Raw genomic sequence first — 24,507 nt, forward strand, 5'->3', positions numbered from 1 at the left:
GTAAATAACACTTTCTCTTATTCGTACCAACCATTCTCACAGTCATCTTATCCCTAAACATATCAACCATCTTTTAGGCTTCAAAATACCACCTACAGTCTTAACACTTAACCTATTTTAAGACCTCAGACCCATTCAACTAGCCCAATAGGTGGATCATGAGAGCAACGAATTACTCACGAAAAGTATGTGTTTGATCCAATTACCATGACATATACAAATTTATATCGTGAGCTTTATAACAGTCATCTGATTACTCTTAATAAATTAGAGCCACTCAAGCCACCTTACCCTAAGTGGTATGATTCCATAGCCCATTGTGACTATCACTTCATTCTACTAAAATTACACTACCTTGAAACATAAAGTGTAGTGATTGATCAAGGATTGAATGATTAGCTTCGATACAAGAGGGGTAACTATACCAAACGTTAGTGGCAATCCTTTGCCTAATCATAATGTGAATACTTTGAGTGAGGAACAAGAGCATTTTTTGAAGAGAAAAGTGACAGATATTAAGACACCTCTTAGTTAGCTATTTGATGCTTTATAGAGAGCTAACATAATACAACCAGTGAGTTCGTATAGTTATCATAGAGCATATATAACAGGCACTAGTTGTAAATATCATAGTGGGGCAATTGGTTACTCTATCAAAACTTATGAGCAATTTTGCTAAGAGGTATAAAAGCTCTTGAATTTATACCAGATGAAAGTTTATGGAGAGGGAGAAGACTTAAAGAGTGTTAAAGTATCCATGACTGACAAACCTGTAAAATTATTTTTAAAATCGATGACAATCCACTGTGGGAACAAGCTAAAGTCAGTCATAGACAAACTCATTCCTAGGCTGATAACATTTAAAGTTCTGACTCCAATCCTATATAAAGATGATAAAGCTATACCCTAAAAATATGACTGCGATACAGTAGTTCAGGGGCAAGAAGAGAATATCTTTAAGACTGACACTTTCAATATAATTGGTGTAAGAGGCATTACTCGAAGTGAAAGATGCTACGCTTCAAAAATATTAGAGAAGGCTAAAAAAGAGAAAACTAAGGAGGAAGAAGAGCAGAATAACCTCAAAGTGGAACCTGAAGAGGATCGTTTGAAGTTAATGTCAGAAAAAGAAGCTTGTGAATTCTTAAAATTGATAAAACATAGTGAACATTCAGTTGTTGAATAGTTGAACAAAATGTCAGCATGAATCTCATTATTATCATTACTATTAAACTCAGAATCACACCAAAATGTTCTGTTGAATGTGTTAAACCAGGCATATGTGATGCATAATGTGTCTGTTGAATATGTGAACCATTTAGCTAGAAACTTGGTTATGCCAAATTATATATCATTCAGTGATGATGAGATTTCCCCAAAGGAAAGAGAAGTACCAAGGTTTTGCATATCATGATCAAGTGCAAGAGCTATATCATAGCCAAGGTTATTGATAATGGCTTCGCTATCAATATCATGCCTATTTCAACTTTGGCAAGGTTACTTATCGATTACTCCTATATGAAAGATAGTCAAATGGTCGTGCAAGCTTTTAATGAAACCAGAAGAGAAATCTTGAGAGATATCGAAATACCTTTGCAAATTGGGCCGTGCATTTTTAATGTGAAGTTTTAAGTGATGGATATTTTTTCATCTTATAGCTATTTGTTAGAAAGACCATGGATTCACATGGCAGGTGCTGTGCCCTTTACCCTACACCAAAAGATCAAGTTTAATGTAAAAGGTCAATTGGTAGTGGTATTTGGAGAGAAAGACATGTTGGTGACTCAACCATTAGATGTTCCGTATGTGGAAGCTGCTGAGGAAGTAATGGAATGCTCTTATCAATCCTTCGAGTTAGTCAACTCTGTGGGTGAATGATTTAAAAGTCAATCATTTTCAAAGATAGTGATGTGTCAAGTCATCAATAAGGACGGTATCCAAGAGCAGGGTTGGGTAAGAACTTACAGGGAATAAAAGAGCCCCAATAGTGGTAGACAATAGTCAAAGGCTAGGCCTAGGCTATGAAACAATAGAATGAGATATTAGAAAAAGACCAGTAGGTAAAATAGTAAGACTAATGATCATCCCACATTTGTATGAGACTTTCAGGCCTCGAAGATTCATGTACCCAAATACAAAAAAAAAGTATGGAACTTACTTTCACCTAGTTAACAATCCATGCTATTGAAGATGAAATGGGGCTTGAACAAGAAGGGTGGGTCTGCCTTTATCCGTTAGATTATGAGTTGAATAATTATAGTACCATTGAAATGCCTTTTACCATTGAGACTAATTCAATGTAATTGTACATCCCAATAGCTATTGCCAAGGCATTGGGGTGATCTTTTTTATTTAGGCCATTTATCTTTTATTATTTTAATAAAAAATAAGAAGGATACATTTTCATTCATTTTTTTTTGTGTCTTCATTATTGTCATTTTTTCATTTTTTTAAACATATCTTGCCAATATATCCCATTTCATTCAATTTCAGGTCTTTAAATGAACAAAAAGATAATTATGATAATGATCAAGAGTTAATTTTGAGAATTCAATTAACACTGATAAACTTGATAATGAGGATAATTTTGAAGAGTGTGTTATACTTTCGAACCTAATGAGATTGATTGAATAAGAATGTTAGTCAATTGAGTCTTATTAGGAGATAACTGACTTGGTAAATTTAAGAGATTAAGAGAATAAGAAAGATGTCAGAATTGGTACTTCACTTTCATCAGAAGATAGGTAACATTTGAAAGATATACTTCGAGAATACATAGATGTGTTTACTTGATCTTACCAGGATATGTCAGGGTTGAGTACGGAGATAGTAGAGCATAAACTACCCTTAAAGCCAGAATGTAAGCCAGTTTAACAAAAACTGAGATGAATTAAGCCTAAAATGCTATTAAAGATCAAAAAAGAGGTGAAGAAGCAGTTTGATGTAGGTTTCTTGTAAGTGGCTAAGTATCCATAGTGGGTAACCAATATAGTATCAATTTTTAAGAAAGATGAAAAGGTATAAATATGTGTAAACTATCGTGATTTGAATAGGACTAGCTTAAAGGATAATTTTTTTTTACCTCATATCGACACACTGGTAGATAATACAGCTAAGCATTCAATATTTTTCTTTATGGATGGGTTCTCAGGCTATAATCAGATAAAAATGACTACAGATTATATGGAAAAAACCATTTTTATAGCCATATGAGAGATCTTTTGTTACAAAGTCATGCCTTTTGGGTTAAAAATACTGGGATAACGTACCAAAGAGCCATAGTGACACTCTTCCATAACATGATACATAAAAAAATTGAGGTGTATGTGGACAATATGATTGCAAAATCTCGTGAAAATAGAGATCATGTCACCAACTTCAAAAAGTTATTTGAGAGGTTGAGAAAATTTTAACTCAAGTTGAACCCAACCAAGTGCACATTCGGGGTAAAATCAATGAAGTTGCTAGGTTTTGTGATCAGTGAAAAAGGAATTGAAGTTGATTCAGATAAAATATGGGCCATTCAAAGTTTGTCACCTTCGAGTACACTAAAAAAAGTTTGAGATTTTCTTAGAAGGTTAAACTACATTTTGCGATTCATAGTTCAACTTACTTATAAATGTGATCCCATTTTTAAGCTCCTCCATAAGAATAACCCTAAAGAATGGAATAAGGAATGCCAAGTAGCTTTTGATAAAATTAAACAATACTTGTCAAATCTTTTAGTGTTGGTGTAACCTGTTTCAGGGAAACACTTAATTTTATACTTGATAGTGTGTGAGAATTCAATGGGATATGTGCTAGGGCAGTAAGATGAATATGATTGAAAAGAGAGAGCTATTTATTATCTGAGTAAAAAATTTATTGAATATGAGTCCAAGTATTCTTTCTTAGAGAAAATATGTTATGCATTAGCTTGAACTGCCAAAAGACTTAGACAATACATGCCCCATCACGTCACTTGGCTTATAGCAAAATTGGATCCAATTATATACATATTTGAGAAGCTTTCTTAGTCTGAGAGAATTGCTAGGTGTTTAGTAATGCTCTCAGAATATGATATCATTTACGTAAGCCAAAAGACAGTAAAAGTGAGTGCTATAACTGAGTTTCTCGTAGATTGTGCTACTGAAGAATATGAATCAATGAGATTGGAGTTTTTCGATGAAGATCTGATGATTTTTTTCCAATTAGAAAAAGGAGAGCATGAAGAAAAGTGTTGGAATATGTATTTTAACAGAGCGGCCAATGCCTTGAGACATGGAATTGGGGTAATTTTAATTTTTTTAAAAGAATAATATTATCCTATAATAGCGAAATTAAATTTTAATTGCATAAATAACATCGTTGAATATGAGACATGTGTCATGGGTCTACAAGCTGCTATAGATAGAAGAGTGAAAGCATGAAAAGTATTTGGAGACTCAGCTTTAGTTATATATCAATTGAAAGAAGAATATGAGACGAGAGATTTAAAACTTGTTCCATATCATAAGTATATTTTAGAGTTGATAAAACAGTTTGAAGATGTCTTGTTTGATCATCTATCTTCAGAGAAGAATCTGATTATCGATGCCTTGGCTATTTTGATGGCAATGATTTGAATTAATGATAATACTGACATTCAGCCTATCAAGTTAGATGTCAAGGATATGCTAGCTCATTGTTTCAATGTAAAATAAGAGGAGGATGGGAAGCCTTAGTTTTATGATATATTACAGTACATTAAGAATAAAAAATATCCAGTCCAAACAATTGAGAATGATAAAAGGATCATCCGAAGATTTGCTATGAGCTTTTTTCTAGATAGGGGCGTTCTATACAAAAAAAGTCATGATCAAGTATTACTGAGATGCGTAAGTAAGGCTAAGGTAAGCAAAATCATTAAAAATGTGTATGATGGAATATGTGGGGCACATGCTAATAGACATATGATGACAAGACAGATCATGATAGTAGGGTACTATTAGTTGACAATAAAGAGTGATTGCATTGACTATGCTTGTAAATATCATAAATCTCATATATATGCTGTTAAGATCCATGCTTCATCATCTGTTTTACATGTTTTTGCACCACTTTGGCCATTCTCGATGTGGGGCATGGATATCATTGGTTCTATTAGCCCAAAGGCTTCGAATGGGCATAGGTTTATTTTTATGATGAAAAATTACTTCATGAAATAGGTAGAGGCTGCATCATTTGTAAATGTAACACGATATGTGATTTGTAAGTTCATAAAAAAAGAGATCATTATAGATATGAACTTTCAGAGAGAATCATTTCAGACAATACTAAGAATCTAAATAATAAGATGATGTAAGAAATATATACCAAATACAAGATCAAGCATCATAATTCGGTGCCATATCGTCCGAAAATGAATGAGGCAGTTGAGGTAGCTAATAAGAATATAAAAAGAATTTTTGAGAAGATGATCGAGACCTATAAAGATTGGTATGAGAAGTTATCATTTGCACTACATGCATATCGAATGTCAGTGCACACATCTACTGAGGTAACTCTATTTTCTTTAGTTTATAGGATGAAAGTTGTATTACCAGTAGAAGTAGAGATCTCATCCTTGAGGATTCTAGAAGAAGTTAAACTGAAAGAGGCTGAATGGATTCGAGAATGCTATGACTAGTTAAATTTCATAGAGAAAAAGAGATTGACAGTGTTATGCCATTGTCAGCTATATCAAAGAAAAATTATGAGGGCTCATGATAAAAAAGTTTAACCTCGATGTTTTCGAGAAAGAGAGTTGGTCTTAAAAATAATTTTCTCAAGTCAACATGATAATAGAAAAAAATAGACTCCGAATTAGGAAGGGCTATATGTGGTGAAACAGACTTTCTCGAGTGAAGCATTGATACTAATTAAGATGGATGAAAGTGATTTACCCCATCATATAAATTTTGATGTTGTGAAGAAGTACTATACTTAAAAAAATAAAAAAATAAAAAAATAAAAAATAAGGACTCAAGGCAAAAATTCCAAAAAGACGGTTTGAGTTATAGAGGATTTATCTAAGTTGAAAACCTAAAAATAGCTTAGATAAGGATAACACAACATCAAATCTAAAAATTCATTGGCATAAAGGCTAGTATATTCTGAGGAGTTCTAAGTTGTTAAGTGCATTGGGTGGTTGAATTTTTTTAAAAGAACCTCGAGATGTGTTATCATGATAGTCAGATTGTTCATTTTTGGGCATTGTTTCCCCATACCTATCTTTGTAATTTTTTCATAGCCAAAGTCTGCCAGCATTTTTGCTAATAAAAAACATTCTACTTCATTCTTTGTATGTCTCTTCTATTGACTATTTCCTAACCATTCTTATTCTTTTTTCCTTAATACCTTGCAATGAAAAAAATATGTGAATGTATTCTTACTTTTGTTGAGTTTGAAATAATGATTGATAAATGAATAATAGCATGAAAGATTTCTACATTACATTGGAAAGGTCAATAGTGATAAGGGTAAATTTAAAATGTTCAGTTCCTGATAAGAACATTGAATTTGAATGGAATTTCTTGTAGAAAGAATGTGAGAATTAAATGAAAGAAATGATTGAGAGTTACGCTGACTTGGTCTTTGAAGAATAAAGGGTTTAAGAAAAGAGCTTGAGAAGTTTGAGTACCACAACTGAATGGGAATTAATTAGCAAGTATTTGCATAGCATGCATTGAATTTCGCATGCATTACATTTCGCATAGCATATACCGCATTTAAAAAAGTAGAGTGCATAAATTCAAAAAGCAAGGGTATTTCAGATTCCCACATGGAGAAAACAGATGTGAAGACTTTTCGATGTAAAAGTTTCAAATTTGAAAAAAAAGCTTGTGAGGTAAGATTCTAATCTTTGCAAAAGGATATCTCTCGGCATCAGGATTGATTTGTAAGACCCTTAGGCATAATCTCTTAAAATTCCTTCAAACACGATCTTTAACTCCTCTAGACATGATTGTCAATGAGTGATTTATTTTTTCAAAGTTATGGTGCCTCTGTTTAGAGGAACAATTTATTTTTTCAAAGTTATTGAGCCTTTTATTAGATAAGCTTTGTTTATTTTTTAAAAGTCGATGAGCCTTTGATTAGATGAGCTTTATTTATTTTTCAAAAGTCATTGTTTATTTTTTAAAAGTCGTTGAACCTCTGATTAGAGGAGCTTTGTTTATTCTTCAAAAGTTATTGAGCCTCTGATTAGAGAAACCTTTTTTTTTTTTTCAAAGTTGTTGAGCCTCTGATTAGAGGAGCTTTGTTTATTCTTTAAAAGTTGTTGAGCCTCTGATTAAAGGAGCTTTGTTTATTTTTCCAAGATCATTAAGCCTATGCTTAGAGGAGATTTGATCAAAATTTTAACCAAAAAAAAAAAGAGAGAGAAAAAAGCAAAAAAAAAGTGTTGAGTTTTGAATGGGTGTCTACGTCTTTGCACAATTCTTGTTTTACAAAATATGTGCAAAGAGGGGCAGTTGTAGATACCTAATTTGGTTTAGGCCTAGATCAATTGGGCTTGGTCCAAATGGGTAAAATGGGCCCATTTTCATTTTTAATTATTATTATTATTGTTTATTTATTTATATATTTATTATTTATTATTTTGATTTATCTATTCTGAATTTGGTTTTAATTATTATTACTTTGTTCTAGAAGAAACTTTTTTATCGTGAATTTGAGAACTGATAGGGTTTGGATTGAATTCAAAGATTGAATCCTAATCACAGAAAGAGTTGGGATTGATCAGAACAATCCCTATAAATAGATGCTGAAACACACATCGAAGACACACACGGAGAAAGAGAGTAAAAAAAAAAAGGGTGTTCAGAAGGTTTAAGAGCGATTTTAAGATTTTTAGGATTTTTTTTTTTAGATTTTTTTTCTAGGAAATTTCTAAAAATTCCAGAATTCAGTTGAATTTTTTGATCAGTTACCCAGTTTTCGGCATAACTTTTAAAAAATCGACTAACTTTTCGACAAACTTTCGACGAATAACCTAGATTTCGACAAAAAATTTCAGAATTCGATTAAAGCTCAATTAGTGTTCTTGAAGGGGTAGACAGAGAATGAGAGAAAATGAGAAGTAGAGAGAGAGGGAAAAATATGATTCTGTTGAAAAAGGTTGAAATTAGCCTTTTATAGTACCATAAAATGATGTCGTTTTGGGTGTTAATAAACCCAGGGTTCTCGCGTTTTGCCAATATTCGACCCGACCCGAATCAGCGACCTGCGTCTCTGCCTGGGCTCCAGCCAAGTCGTTTTCCGTCGAGCTGCACCTTTGAGCCACTTCTGTCTTTCAGCTGAGCCAAATCCAAGCTGAGTCGAGCCGTTCCAAGATTTTTAAAAAAATTATTTATTTATTTATTTATTATTATTATTTCTAAATTATAATTATTTGGTATTCCTTATTTTTTATTTTTTAATTTTAATTTTTTTTCAATGATTTTCCTAAAATAAAATTCCAAAAAAAATATTTTTAGGGAAAAGTTGAAAGTATCAATTTTTCTTGAAAATAAATTTTTAAAAAAAATTGAAGGAAAGTTGAATGTATAAATTTCATTTGAACATAAAAATAGAAAAAATATTTTTGAGAAAAAGTTGAAAGTATCAATTTTTCTTAAAAATAAAATTTTCAAAATAAAAATTTCAAAAATCATTTTGGGGGAAAGCTGAAAGTATCAATTTTCCTTGAAAATAAAAAAGTAAAAAAAAAATTTTAGAAAAAAGTTGAAAGTATCAATTTTCCTTAAAAATAAAATTTCTAACATAAAAATTTTCAAAAAGTATTTTGAGAGAAAGTTGAAAGTATCAATTTTCCTTAAAAATAAAATTTCTAAAAAATGAAAATTTCTAAAAATATTTTTGAGGAAAAGTTGAAAGTATTAATTTTTCTTAAAAATAAAATTTCTAAAATATAAAAATTTCTAAAAAATGTTTTTAAGGAAAAGTTAAAAGTATCAATTTTTCTTAAAATAAAAATCTCCAAATGCTTTAAGGAAAAGTTGAAAGTATTAATTTTTCTTGTACAAAAGCAATGAGTTTTTTTATAAAATAAAAAGAAAAAGATTTATATCAAAAATTGAATCATTATTTTTTTTTTTTATTTATTTTATTTCTTTCTGTTCTTGAAAATTTTTTAATATTAAGTAATCCAACGATGGAGTCTCTGCAAGTGAAACAGTAGTTTTCTTGTATACTCTTGAGGTGAAAAAATTTTCTTAATTTTCTGTCAAAAGTATTGGATTCAATTATGAATAATTTTCAATAATTAATTACTTGGTAAAATTTTAAGGCTTATCAGATAACATGAAATTAAGCTGGTACCATATTTTAATGGGCGTTGTGAGGGTTCTATAACTTCCTCACTCGTAACTGAACTTTCAAACCTTATTCTAGTTAATAAACCCGAACCTATTCTTTTATGGACCTTTAAACTTAGGTGTTTTTTGAAATGATAGATTCCTTAGGTGATTAATTTCACCTAAACAAAAAAGATTGGTGGTGACTCCTAAAGTCAATGTCTAGCAATAGATCCCCAGATCTATTTGTTATGACATTTGTAAGTGTTTTTTTATTTTTCAATTGTTTTGGAAAATCTTTGATTTTAACAATAATATGATCTTGTAGAGTAAGACCATTATGAGAAAGATTTAATCCTAAAAATTCAATCTCAATTTTTTTCATGAATATTTGTAGCCCGTTACTACAATAAACATGGATCGTGTCCAATTTTCTATGGTTTTTCTATATTTAGATATAGGAACTTTTGATAAATCTAAATAAGTACCACCAGATGCAACATTTCTCTTGTTTAGAGATTCAACATTCATAGAACTTTGGGAGGTTTGCCCAGCTTGTTTTGTTTGTTTGATTTCATCCCTATTTGTATGTTGTTCAACAATTTTGAGATTTAACATATTTGGAAATCTAAGGATATCATTTTTGGGTAACAAACTTTTCCTACTTTTCTTTTACCATGATCATTTTTTTGTTGATATATTTTCATAAGAGTTAGATCCATATGGGTAGGTTTTTCTTCTTCAAAAAAAGTATTTGTATCTTTATCTATTACAGTAGTTTCTTCTTTTTTAACTACTGGATTAGTTGCTAAAATATTATTTGTAGTGTTATTATCACTACTACTTTCATCAGTTGTATTATAATCAAACATATAGTGATAATTGAATTTTTTGAAAAGATCTTTATAGGTTTTATAAAGTTCTTCAATCATTGGTAAATATTCAATCCTTTGTTTAGGATCGTTTGTTTTTTCCATTTTAAACTTCAAATGTTCAATCAAACTTTTATAAGATTAAAAATCCATTTTCTATTGTATAGAGAAAGTTAGAGGGAGTGATGATGATGGTTTATCATCATTAAGAGCCATTATGGTGTTTTCATAATAAAAAGGGCCAAAATTGCTCGTTTGATTTTTTATCTCTAATTTTTTATTAATATCATATATTGTATCTTTTATTTTATCAATTTTTTTAAAAAAAGTTTTGAAAAAAGAAGCAGATAAATCTACTAAAGCATTTATACTATGGTTGATTGCCTGTAGATGCAATTCTAAAGAATGTTCGCTAATTTTGTCATTCCTTTGCAAAAATTTGTTTTACTTTCGGATATATGACATTTTCATATATTATTGAGAATATTGTATAATTCAGGAATGAGTCCTGGATTATTAAAATCTTTAATTTCATGAAAAGGAGTTTTTGCTTTAAGTAATTCCTCAATCTGTTTTAGAATATGAGAATAAGAAATAAGAGTTCATTGGTTTAGATCCTGAGAAAACTAGGTTAGGTTTTGCTAATTCATTATGGTTGTTATGATGGATAATATACTTAAGGATAGAGAATAGGTCTAAATCCTTGGTTAGGATTTTGAAAGGAGGAAAAAGAAGAAACTTGAGATTTAGGTTGCTTCTTGAGAATAGTTCTCCATTCTCTTGGTTGTTCAAGAGGTTTTTTACCTATATCCATCAAACCTGCTAAGAATATTAGGAAGAACATTGTTAGTTCCTTGAATAAATTCAATATTAAAATAATATTGACATAAAAAATTATACCATATAATCTTTCTTAAATTAGTGTCTAGTTTCTTGTTTTTCAAAAAATCTCGAACTGCTTGATTATCAGTTCTAATTATAAAAGTATCTAGTGCTAAATAAATATGAAAATGTGTTACTATATTTTTTATGGCTAGTAACTCTTTTTCAAAAATAATGTATTTGATTTCATTGGGTTTGAATTTTCTTGAATTATAATCATAAATAAGTTCATTGTTTTGAACTTTGGCTTTTAAAACACCCATAATGTTCATCCGATGCATTTATTTCTAAAATGAGTAGTTATCCTATTTTAGGAAGATATATTTTAGGTATATAGATAAAATATGATTTTATTTGTTTAATAATTTCAGAATCTGTTTTAGATAAAAAAAAAAAAAAGAATATCATTTTTTAGCTTTTCTTGTAAAATCTTCTCTTTTTTAGAAAGATTTTTTATAAATTGCTTTCCATAATTTAGAAGACCAAGGAATTTTTTATATTCACAAATATATTTTTTAGAGTATTCTTTTAAATTTCTAATATTACAAAGTTTCATTTTTGCTAAAATGAATTGAGCTTCGCTTTTTGTGTCAACTTCATCCATTCTGCCACAAAACTCATTTTTGACTATTTAAGTTAAGCCTTTTAAAAGATCTGGGTTTGTAGTAATCTAGTTGAGAATATTCCCTTTTTAGGTCTTTCCAAAATTTGAAATTTTCCATTTTCTTAAAAATTATAGAACATTACCTTGCCACGTTCCACAAAAATAATTTAAAAACTTTTCAGATTGTAAAATTATAAAGATCGTTCAATTTGCTCTTTATCTTGTAAATTTTTCTAATCTTTTACGTATTTTTTAATAATTGTTTTATATTTTAAAACCCATATATCTTTTTTTTCTTTGTTAGAATTTGCTTGGTTTAAGCTATTTAATATGGCTTTGTTGAAACCTATAATGAAAAATAAATAGTTTTAGATACAAGAAACATAGAACAGTTAGAAGAAAACTATACAAGTCCAGAAAAACTTATAATCATGGCTTGCATGTTGAACTTTCTTTAGAAGGTAAATAATTATAAAGAAAATTATTTCCTAATAACATGTCTCCATGCGTAAAAGGAAAACATAAAATTTTTGGTATTATGATTTTTTTATTTATAATATAAATAGGAATGTTTTTTGTTTTAAAACCAGTGATGGTTTCTTTATCATCTATACCTATTACGGCTAAGGGATGTTTCATTGGTTCCTATTTATTTAATGGTAAAACATTACTTTTGCAACTAGAAATTATAGCTCCAGTATCTAATAAAACATGCAAAGAATATGGTTTGTATTTTTTGAATCTAAATTTTGCATTTATGTAATTATAATGCCTTTTTGGCTGATTGTTAGAAAATGTAATAACTTCATCATCTCTAATTTTATATTGAGTGATGATAGCTAGACTTGATAGTAGCTGTGATTTGAGAACTTTTTAAGTGTTTGATTCAATTGTTGTAAATCTTCTTCAAAATCATTAATCAAAGGTCCACTCATTAATTTGGTGATTTCCCAATTTTGATAGGGTTGTATGAATCTTTCTCTTTGAAAAATGCTTAAGAAACTAGTGATTTTGAAATTAATATAAAAGAAATATTGATCGTTTTTTACAAAATCAATAAATTTGGATTTAATAAATGCTGGAAATTATTTTATTTGTAAGAAAGATAAATTATGTACAATTATTTGTCTAACAATACCAATTTCGATATTGGTTATATTGAATGGTTCATGATCCAATTTGAATTTGATTTTTGGGTATAGTTATCATATTCCAAAGTTTTCTAGTTATAGGGAATGGTAATATTTAGAGAATTTTTCTTATAATAGTTTTTCTATTGCAAGAAGGAAAGTATTATTTATCCTTTGAAAAATTGAATATGATGGAATTGATGAAGATGAGGGTAGAACTAAATTGTTATTAGAGCTACTGGCTTTAGAATTTTTAAAATACAAATTGTTTCCTGATGCAAAGAATTCTAAAAAATTGACTCTACAGTGTGTAGGCCTTTTTTCAGTAATATCTTATAATAACCAATCTAAATGAATAGAGAGGTCTTTTATGTTCATCAATCTAGGTTTAATTTCTGAATAGTAAGATCTTGGTTCAAAATTTTCTATAATTTTTTAATCTATTTCTTTGATAGTAGTAGTAGTATGATTTGTTAGTTCATAAACTACTTTCCAATTTATGGATAAATCATAAGCTATTTCTCTTATCTCAAAATTTTTTGTTTTAATTCTAAGCTTAAGACAATATTCTATTAAAGGATCATTAATAGAAATAAAATAATTTGATTTTACTTTAAATCAAATAGCTCCTAAAAGTAAATGTGATTGAATACCACCTATTATTGATTTAACAGGACTGGTAAACCTTTTATCAATTAAAATAGCTAAAATAGGAATGTTTTTGCTTGCAATAAAAAGAGGTTTTATAGTAATTATAATAATACCAATATAAATATATCTGACTTTAGGATATTTTTATTTAAATTTCTTGATTTTTTCTTTTGTAAAAAAGGGTATATCAACTTATCCTTGTTTAGAATCATTTATCATTGTATCACCATTGACTTTTAGAATGTGACGTTTTACCTATGGTTGGATTCTAAACAATTTAGTTCTACCCTCGTCTTCATTAATTCCATCATATTCCAACAAGGAATATGATATTAAAAGTATTTCTAGTGAACCATTCTCTATTTCCCATAGAAATTCTTTTTCTGGATTTTCAAGACAAACAAATGTCAATATTCCTATTTTTCCAAGTGATAATAAATCATTTCAACTAGAAAATTCGGTTTACAATTTAGTAAATTCAGTTTTTAATTCTATCTCTTCTAGAAACACTAAAAAAGAAAAAAAAAACAAAAGTTTAGCTATCATCACTCAATACAAAATTAAATCTGATGAAGTTATTACATTTTCTAATAATCAGCCAAAAAGTCATCATAATTACATAAATGCAGAATTTAGATTCAAAAAATACAAACCATATTCTTTGTATGTTTTATTAGATACTAAAGCTACAATTTTCAGTTGCAAAAAAAATGTTTTACCATTAAATAAATGGAAACTTATGAAACATCCCTTAGCCGTAATAAGTATAGATGGTAAAGAAACCATCATTGATTTTAAAGCAAAAAACATTCCTATCTATATTATGAATAAAAAATTCATAATATCAAAAGTCTTATGTTTTCCTTTTATGCATGGAAACATGTTATTACGAAATAATTTTCTTTATAATTATTTACCTTTTAGTTTAAACCTTTTAATTGTTTCTCTTACTATAGATAAATAATCTATAGAAATTCCTTTGATTAAAAATCACAAACATATTTGTGATTCAAATTTTCAACCTGAGACTAACAAAGCCAAAATCAAAATAATCAATGAAACACATTGGTTATTCAAAATTTTACAAGAAAATTTTAATGAAAAATTGCTAAAATTACGGTCCAGAAGTTCTCGTTTTTGTATTTTACAAATTATTGATTCTACCAAAATTATTAGATTCAAACTATTGATAAAATTTTGGTAACCTCTTAATATAATTTTAGTAACTAACCTTCTGGTAACTTATAATATATTTCTAGTAATTATTGATAAAATTTATGTTATCATATATTTAACAATGGATTCTCATAAGAAAACACTGATTCAATTCTAGTTTAAGATAAAAATTTTTATATAATAACATTATTACTTTATTCAAATTTAGAATTTTTTTAGTAAATTTTTTATTGAATAAATTTGTGGTAGGTTTATCCTACTCTTCCAATATGAAATTTTTATCTTCGTTTTTGTTAGAAACTAAATTTCAATTCCTGACAACTTTAAGTATAACAAAATTAATCAATGATTAATAATTAAGTTATCATTAATTTATTATTATTTTAGCAGCCATTTACTACTAAGCTATTAATGATATATGTTAAATTATCAATGATTTACTACTAATTTATGAATGATTTATTATGAAATTGTCGATAATTTACTACAAGTTATCGATTATTTGTTATATAATTATAATCGATTTACTATTAATTTATTGATAATTTACTACAAAGTTACAAAAGACTATCTAATTTACTACTAAATTATCACTAATTTATAACTAAATTATTAGTAATTTGCTACTAAATTATTAATAATTTACATCTAAATTATCAATGATTTATTATTATATTATTATGCATTTACTGTTATATTATCATTTATTTACTACTTACTTTTTGATTATTTATTACAAAATCATCACATATTTATTACTAAATTAACCACGATTTAGTACTGACTTATCTCTAATTTATATTAAAATATCCATAATTTACTATTAAGTAATTTAACTATTAAGTTATTTATTATTAATTACTACTTAGTTCTATTGATTTAAATTTAAGTTTCCAATGATTAATTATTAAATTATATTGATTTACTTTTAAATTTTCAATGATTAAGTATTAAATTATTATTGATTTACTAATAAGTTTATCAATTAATTACTACTAAACTAAAACTTATTTACAATTAAGTTATACTAATTTATTGTTAAGTTGTTATTGATTTATTATTATGTTATCAATGATTAACTACTAATTTATTACATTTTTTATTAACCTATCATTGATTTATTAATATGTTGCTATGCATTTACAATTATAAAATATGAAATTTAAAAAGTCCACTATAATAAATTTCTTTTTATATAAGAGATAATTTTATTTTTATATGATAACATTATTGTTTTATTTAATTTTAGAATTTTTTCACTAATTTTTCTATTGAATAGGTTCATGGTAGGTTTATCCTATCCCTTGAAATAAAAGTTTTAACTTCATTTCTATTAGTAAACAAGGTTCGATTTTTAGCAACTTCAAGTATAAAAAAAGTAATAAATTATTGACAATTAAGTTATTAGTTATTTTTAACTAAATTATTAATGATTTACTTCTAATTTACTAATTTACTACTAAGTTATCACTTATTTACAACTAACTTATTAGTAATTTACTATTACGTTATTAGTGATTTATAACTAAGTTACTAATTTACTACTAAATTATCAATGATTTACTATTATATTTTTATATATTTACTATTATATTATCAATCATTTACAATTTAATTTTTTATTATATACTATATAATTATCATCGATTTACTACTAAATTATCTATAATTCATTACCAAATTATTACATAATTTATATTAAATTATGTATGATTTATTATTAAGTTGTTACTGATTAACTATTAGTTATCTATGATTTACTACTAAGTTCTATTGATTTACTTTTAAGTTTTCAATGATTAACTACTAAATTATCAATTATTTACTACTACTTTATCATTTATTTATAATTAAATTATTTATGATTTTCTACTGTCAATTACTTACTATTAAATTAAAACTAATTTACTATTAAGTTGCCATTAATTTATTACTAAGTTATCAATAATTAACTACTAAATTATTACTTATTTTTTATTAAGTTATCCTCGATCCAGTACTATGTTATTATGCATTTAAAACTATATTATAATTGAATTATCATTAAGGTATTATGCATATATTATTATATTATAACTAATTTACTAAAAAATTATTAATTATTTACTATTAAATTATCATTCATTTAAGTTATCAGTAATTTACTATAAGTTATTGATGATTACTACTAAGTTATACTGATTACATTTAAGTTTTTAATAATTAAGTATTAATTTATTAATTATCTACTAATATGTTATCATTGATTTAGGTATAATTAAAAAAAAGTAACCATAATATATGCTAGATGATATAATTTTAAGGTAAAGAAAGAAAGAAAAAAGTTCAACTTTAAATGACTTAAAAAGCAGAAGTAAATGCTCTTAATTTACTATATATAGTTTAAAATGTAATAATAAGTTAAAATCATAACTTTCTATACTAATGCAATTACTAAAACTAAATTAAATAAATATATACAATATATGTTAAGTCAATATTTTAAAGATATTATTCAAAATTTTTTGTTCATGGTAAAATAGTACGTATCAAGATAAATTTTATTGATGATTTGATTAAATTATTAGTAAATGTATTTTCATACTTGTTAGCAAGTACAATTGTATATAAAAATTAAAAATTTTGAAGTGTTAGTCACCGATGGAAATAATAAATTGTCTTTATGTTTATATTTTTAATTATACAGTTTTGAGTAAAAATTTTGTTATATATATGATAAAAGTAATAATAATAAATTTACTAAATAAAATTTATAAAAATTAAACAGATAACAATTTTAGAAATATTAAATTCATAATAATTAACTTTGTATTTTTCATAAAAAATTTTTTTCTACTAAACAAAAAGATTGTATATTTTTAATTGTTATTTCGTTCTTACTACCATCATTTAAAATAACTTTTTTTATGCCAATTAACTTTTTCATTTGAAAATAGTAAAAAATATTTCGCATTTATCATAAAAAATTTCTACTAAAGGAAAAATTGGTATATTTTTAATTGTTGCTTCACTCTTATTACCATCATCTTAATTGACTTTCTTTTTTATATTTTATGTAAATCAACTTCTTCATTATGAAAGAGTAAAAAATATTATAAGAGATCATAACAACCCAAATAATGTTTAACTTCATGCTATCTTCATGATTGAGTTTAAAGTATGATATGATATCTGTCAAATAAAATATTTGAATTATTTTCCTCAATCCATTTAGCAGCAATTTGATTAATAAATGAACGATTGTAAACTATATGATTTTGATTAGCATTTCTATATTACGAATTTTAAAATTCTTGAAAAAAAAAAATACTTTTAATCTTTGTAAAACTTGGGCATAATGATTTTTTTCTAAAATTATCATTAGTATCTCCATCACTTTTGCACTTAATTTTCATTTTATTGTGTTCCCGTTCTATTTTGAAAATTGTTATTGGTGTCATAAAAGGAAAGCTAAAATAACATGAATTAATCAACTCAAATTTGAAACAATTCTAAACTTAAATTGAGTATAAATAATTTTTTTACTCATTTTAAATTTTAGTTTAATTAAAAAATAATATAATACACTTAATTATAAAAATGAACCAACTTTATTTGATTTTAATTAATTTTAAAAAGTCAACAACTTAATAGTTATTTAAAACTTGAAATGATTGAATATAACTAAAATCCAAATTTAAATAGTAACATGATTAATATCCAATATTAATTATTCATCTTTTGTAACAATTTTAAAGTTCTTTATTTTTGTTATTATCTTTGTGCTTAAATTAGTTAATTAATTATAGTATTTTCTAAAATGAAATTGCGATTATAAGTAATGGAATATACTTATTTTTTATTTGAATTTAAGATAATTTGAATCCAATTTTTTAAAGAAAGAGAAATATGTACCTGTTATTGATTCAAATTTATTCAAGTACATAAGTGAATAACTGAGTATACAATGAATATAAGTAGATTTGAAATCAATATAGTTGTATATTTTTTATTGAATATCATATAGTACTACCATTTTTTGTCATATGCAGAAGATAGAGTTATGCATAACTAATTAATCTTTCATCTCATTTTTCTATTTAGAATAATCTTTCATTACTGCTTCCATCAATTAAATGTAATTGTACGTTCTATCAATTTAAATCTTTTTTTTACTTAAAAAATTTTATTATACATAAATTTTTATTATATAAAAAATATTAAAATACATAATTTTAAAAATAAAATAAAACAAAATAAAATAAATTCCTAACCTTGGTATTTGTTATGTTTTCTTAAGAAAATTCCAATATTAAGAATAACAAACTTGTTCTGTAATATTTATATAATTTATAATGATTTCATTTTTAGATTAACAATATAAAATTTCATAAATGAATATAATTTTGGCATAAACACATTCAAAAAATAGTTTCAATGAATTGAGTCACACCTTGAAAGAATTCATAAAAAGCAATTAATTTTACTTCGCTTGATTTTTTTTACTTAGAATAATTCAAGTTAAGTTGTTCAAATGCTTGGATGATAAAAAAAAAAAACGAGTAATTTAATACAATTGAGAAATATTAAATAATCTTGAGATATAAATTAATCATATATACATGCATATTAAGATAAAAGTTGAAAGAAAATTAAATCAATTATTGTTTCAATCAAGGTAAATAATTCTTATGGTAATTTGATAGGACTCAATCCTGAAATACTGGTAGCTCCAACACCTCATAAATCATTTAATTTTACTGGTGAAAGTCTAATTAAAGTGTTCAATGAATTATATAGTACTAATTTTTAGTAGATGAGATGCAATTGATTTGCATTTGATTTGCTATTAGTTTTTATTCATAGAATAACAATTATAAAATTCCAAAGAAAAACTACAAAAGAAAAATTAATTATAAATATCAGATTAAATTATATGAATGATATATTAAAGACTATTTCAATGAACTAAAAGATTAACTATGTTATCAATGATCAAATAATCAATTCATAAAACATATAAATAATAAAATCGTTAACATACATATATAGTTAATATATTAAAACAAAACATTAAAAGGCAAAAAATAGAACAAAAAACAAATATGTTTCTATGTCTTAATTATGATTATCTTTAATGAGTTTATTTATTAACATAAACTACATAATTTTTACCACAACTAAATAAACAAATTTTATATAATTGTTTTATTTCTATGTAGACTAAGCTATGATCTCATTTTATTTGTATTTTTATTTGATGTGAAAAATCATTCTACTTATAAAAGGGAGTCTAAAAATAAAAATAAAGTCATTTGAATTAAAATTTATAAAAAAGTTACTAGTGGTATTTAAATCATTCACTTTTAATATTTTTAAATTAAAATTTATAAAAAAGATTCACTATGGATATTTTAATTAATCACTTTTAACATTTTTGAAATTAAAATTTTAAAATTTTAAGCAATTTAATTTTACATAAATTTTATTTTTAATTCTAGTTATTTTAAATTAAATTTAAATAAATTAATAAAAGTTATATATTTAAAAATAAATTTATTAATTTAAAAATTTACAAAAAATATTTAGATTGATCACTATTAATATTTTTAAAATTTCTATTTTTATATATATAAATAAATATAGATGATAGATAGTATGTATGTTAACTAAACATTAGTTTATTAGGTGAGGCTTAAGGAGCAAGATTTTAATTTATAACAGATATTTCTTTACAATTTTTTTACGAAATTACAAATACAAAAAAAATTACAATCTTAATAAACTATTAGTGTAGCTTTGGTAATTGTTCATCAATTTTAAAAGATGAAAAGGTTAATTATATTTTCGAGGGACGGAGAAAAAGGGTTTAGGGATGCGTTTTCATGGGTTGCTGAAAATGGTGGACTGAGAGAGGGAGAGAGACAGAGAGAGAGTACTTGCAAAAGTTTTTGGGGAGACACTAAGAGCACATGCAGTAGGTAGAGGGTGAATTATGAAGCATTTAATATGTTACATGTTTTTAGCTGAAAAGATGACACGAAAGTTGGAATTTTAAGACATAAAGATTGAAAATCTCGAAATTGGCGCTGACCTTTTTTGCCTAGCTACTGCTCATTTGGAAATTAATTTTTGTGGATTTTTAGTTAGATATTATATGTTCTTTTCTTTGGTTGCTTTTATGTGAATAAATAAAAATGAGTTTTTTATCAACGGATGGTGGCTCCTCTTGCAGTTGTTTCTAGTTTGACTCTGTTGAAAGATCATAAAAGTCTAATTGTTTATAAATTTATTATGTTTGACATAAATTAATTTCTTTGGATTCAAATAAAAAATTGTAGGTAAGGAAACATAAAAATCTTCCTCAACGAAAATATAGGTTAATTAGATTTTAGAGATATATTACAAGAATAATACTTATGTAAGGCTACAAACCTCCATTACTATACCGTCAAAAGAAGGGGTAAAATTAAGTAGCAATAGGGTATCAAATTTATTTATCAGATATCAACAACTATAGCTGCACGTACATCGCAGCAGGAAGGCGTGGACTCAGGATAACTTCAAGTGGAGTTGCCTTGGGCATGGTAATGCCTAACCCTTCAGTCATATCCACTGGCTTATCAAATGGTGTGGTCAAGTCAAATCCCTGGAGTAAGCAAGCAATCGTCAAGTGTGTCATTTGTAATGCCAATGTCATTCCTGGACAAGATCGTCGACCAGAGCCAAACGGGATCAGCTCAAAATGTTGTCCTAGAACATCCACATTTGCATGGCTTGTAAGAAATCTTTCTGGTTGAAATTTGACAGCATTTGACCAAATTCGAGGGTCTCGATGCAATTTCCACAAATTCGTGATCACACGAGTGCCCTTTCGAACAAGGTAGCCTCCGATGCTACAATCTTCTCTTGCCTCATGGGGAGATGATATCGGCCCTGGTGGGTATAGGCGCAATGTTTCCTTAATAACAGCTTGGAGATAGACCAGCTTCTCAATGTCAGAGTCTTGCACCCATCTGCCCCTGCCGACTTTGAGGTCTAGCTCCTCTTGAGCACAACTCAAGGCTTGTCTGTTGTTCATCAAGTTGGACAAAATCCATGTCAATGTAATGGATGTTGTGTCTGAGCCTGCTAAGAATAAATTCTACGGCAGAAAATAAATCAGAACTACATAGCTGGTTTGAATTTAAATACTTGAAATTTGGGTTTTTCAAGTAGATTGAATAATGTTTGAAATTAAGCAACAAAAAAGAAACTATAATCCTAATATATGCAATAGAATTTATTGAATCCAAACATTTCAATTTGAAATTCTTATGAATCGAAAGGGAAAGATCAGATAATTTGGTATGTAACTGAGTAGCTGATAGCCTTTGAACCATTGTCAAATGGGAAAGGGTTTCTTATTCGGAGATATATATTTTGTAAGGCATATCTAGATGTAAGATCATTTGTTTGGAGCAGAACGAAGGTTTAAAATAATAATTCATTTATGTTGTTTAAATGACACCTCAATGTGCAGTTTAAGCAAAAACACTTCACAAAGGTACTCAGTTACACTACACCAATGTTAATTGAGCATCAAAATGAAGTTTTAAGATTTGCTATTGGTGTTTGTTTTTTCCAACTTTATCGTGAGTGTCATTTGAACAGAGAAATAGGATTTAGATGAACATTTGAGACAATTTCATTTGTTGCTTAGTCTAAATAAAATAATTGAGACAATTGAATGAATAATACAAATGAGACAAGAAATAGCTTCAATCAATTCAACACATACATCAAGTGAAGGCCCAGGAGCGAGACTTTAAATTTCTTATTATTATGTGGCATTATTGCTCTTTGTTTGTACTACTATGTGCAGGAAGTCTAAATTTTGTAATGTATTAGCGAATTGTGATTAAGGTATAGTTTTGACCAAAGAGTAGAAAGAACATACCATTACCGTGGCCTTGATAATTGTTTCCCGAGTATAGCCAAACATGGAATCCTCCTCTATGGCAGATAGTAGTAGGTCGATGAAATCCTGACCGTCGTCTGGTTCACTCTTAAGCCTCTTTAATTTATGTCCTCCACCCATGTTCCAACAATGGAGTCTATCTCTTTTGCAACATGCTTCATGGATTTCACTTGTCCCACGAAAATGGAATCCATCCATCCAAGAAATGGTATCACTTCCGAAGGAGCAAGAAGACCAAAAATATACATGAAATCTTTGACAACTTTTGTGACATGTGCTGCTTCTTCATCTTTGCCACCAGCATCCGAGAAATATCTCTTGCCCGTGATCAATCTTATCATCGTATTTAAAGTCAGGACTTCAAATTTATGACTAATCGCCAGCTTTGGGTCGGGATTTTGTTCATTTGTCTTGTAAAAAGAGTATAAATCTTTGATAAATGCATTCACCTCGGAGAACTGCACATGCTTTAATGTCTCAAGTCTACGGCTAGAGAGAAGTTCAACCATGGCTAGTTTTCGCATATTACGCCAATACTCTCCACAAGGAGCAAAGCCAAATCCTGCATGATCGTAGCCTAGGTATATTCCTGCATTTGATCTTGGGCGATTAGCTAGTACCCTGTCGTTAGTGGTGAAGCACTCCTTGACTGCTTCATGATTGCTGATGATAAGGGCAGGGAACACTCCAAGCCGTATTGGGAAGATAGGGCCATATTTATCAGCCATGGCACCCCAAGTTTGAGAGAGGGTCCGTTTGCCGCCAAGCAGGTGCATGTGCCCTATGAATGGCAAGGCACCTGAAGGTTCTGGGGCTAATAGCCTGTACTTACTTTGGTGGATATGAGTCCCCTCCTTCCATAGTTTGTAGAATAGTACCAATCCTAAAATCCCTGTAACTGCAGCTAGAAGAGATGAGAAATCCATTATTTTTGGCCTAAAGTGAGAAAGACGGTGGCAAGATTATGCTGACTAATTGTTTCTTTTGATTTCACAATTTGTGTACAGCAGTTGGAGAAGATTATTCAATTGGTTGGGCTGTTCAATAATTTCTGTGGTTAATTTTGGACTGCATGACTGTAGTTGCTATCACTCTGGTTAATTTTGGATTGAATGGTCAATTACCTATAATTATCCAAAATTGCTAATCAATCCCAACAAATCGTCAAGCACCAAAAACATAATAAAATATTTTCTACCAATCACCAAAAGCATAAAATATTTTCTACCAATCACCAAAAGCCTAAGTTTAAAAAAAAAAATGGAATTTCAATTATTATTATTACAGTTAATTCTTATAAAACTCAAAACAAGCAAAAAAAAAAAAAAGAAAATTGCAATGCCCGTCATCCCTGGTCAAGATCGTTTACCTGAACCAAATGGAATCAGTTCAAAATTTGGGCCCAATATATCCAAGTTTTCATGGGTTGTAAGAAATCTTTCCGGCTGAAATTCCTCAGGATTCGATCAAATTCGACTCCTTGCAACTTCCAGACATTCAAAAATAAACGAATGCTCTTTGGAATGTGGTAGCTACTACAATCTTCCATTGCCTCATGAGGAACTGATAGAGGTGCTGCTGGATATAGGCGAAATGTTTCCTTAATGATGGCCTGAAGATAGACTAATTTCTCAATATCCGAGTCTTGCACCCATCTATTTGAGGTGTAGCTCTTCTTAAGCACGCTTCAAGGCATGTGTATTGTTCATCAAGTTCGATCCTGATTATTGAAACGGATGTCGTGTCAGTACTCCCTGCTCCGATTAGAATCTAAAGGCTAAATCGATAACAGGATGGTAATTATCAAGTTGACATTTATGATTTACAAACATATTGAACCATAGTCCAAACATGCAAGCAGCTAAACCATCAACAATATTGAAGACTCATACCATTTTTCTGCATGGTCGTAAGCAAGACATGTTCCTGCATTTGATCTTAGGCCAGTGGCTAACAT

General features: G+C 27.7%; 1 pseudogene across 1 annotated transcript; it reads right to left on the bottom strand.

Moving 5' to 3' along the window:
- Nucleotides 1–20,954: 20,954 nt before the first annotated feature.
- On the bottom strand, nt 20,955–23,789 carry LOC111313485 (vinorine hydroxylase-like; annotated as a pseudogene). The gene is made up of 2 exons (XR_016332583.1): nt 22,530–23,789; nt 20,955–21,734 (listed from the first exon to the last, which is right to left on the bottom strand). The product of XR_016332583.1 is annotated as a vinorine hydroxylase-like (transcript).
- Nucleotides 23,790–24,507: the final 718 nt, after the last annotated feature.

Source organism: Durio zibethinus, chromosome 23, assembly GCF_047325235.1.
Source record: "Durio zibethinus cultivar Kanyao isolate XHJ-2024 chromosome 23, ASM4732523v1, whole genome shotgun sequence".
NCBI classification, from domain to species: Eukaryota; Viridiplantae; Streptophyta; class Magnoliopsida; order Malvales; family Malvaceae; genus Durio; species Durio zibethinus.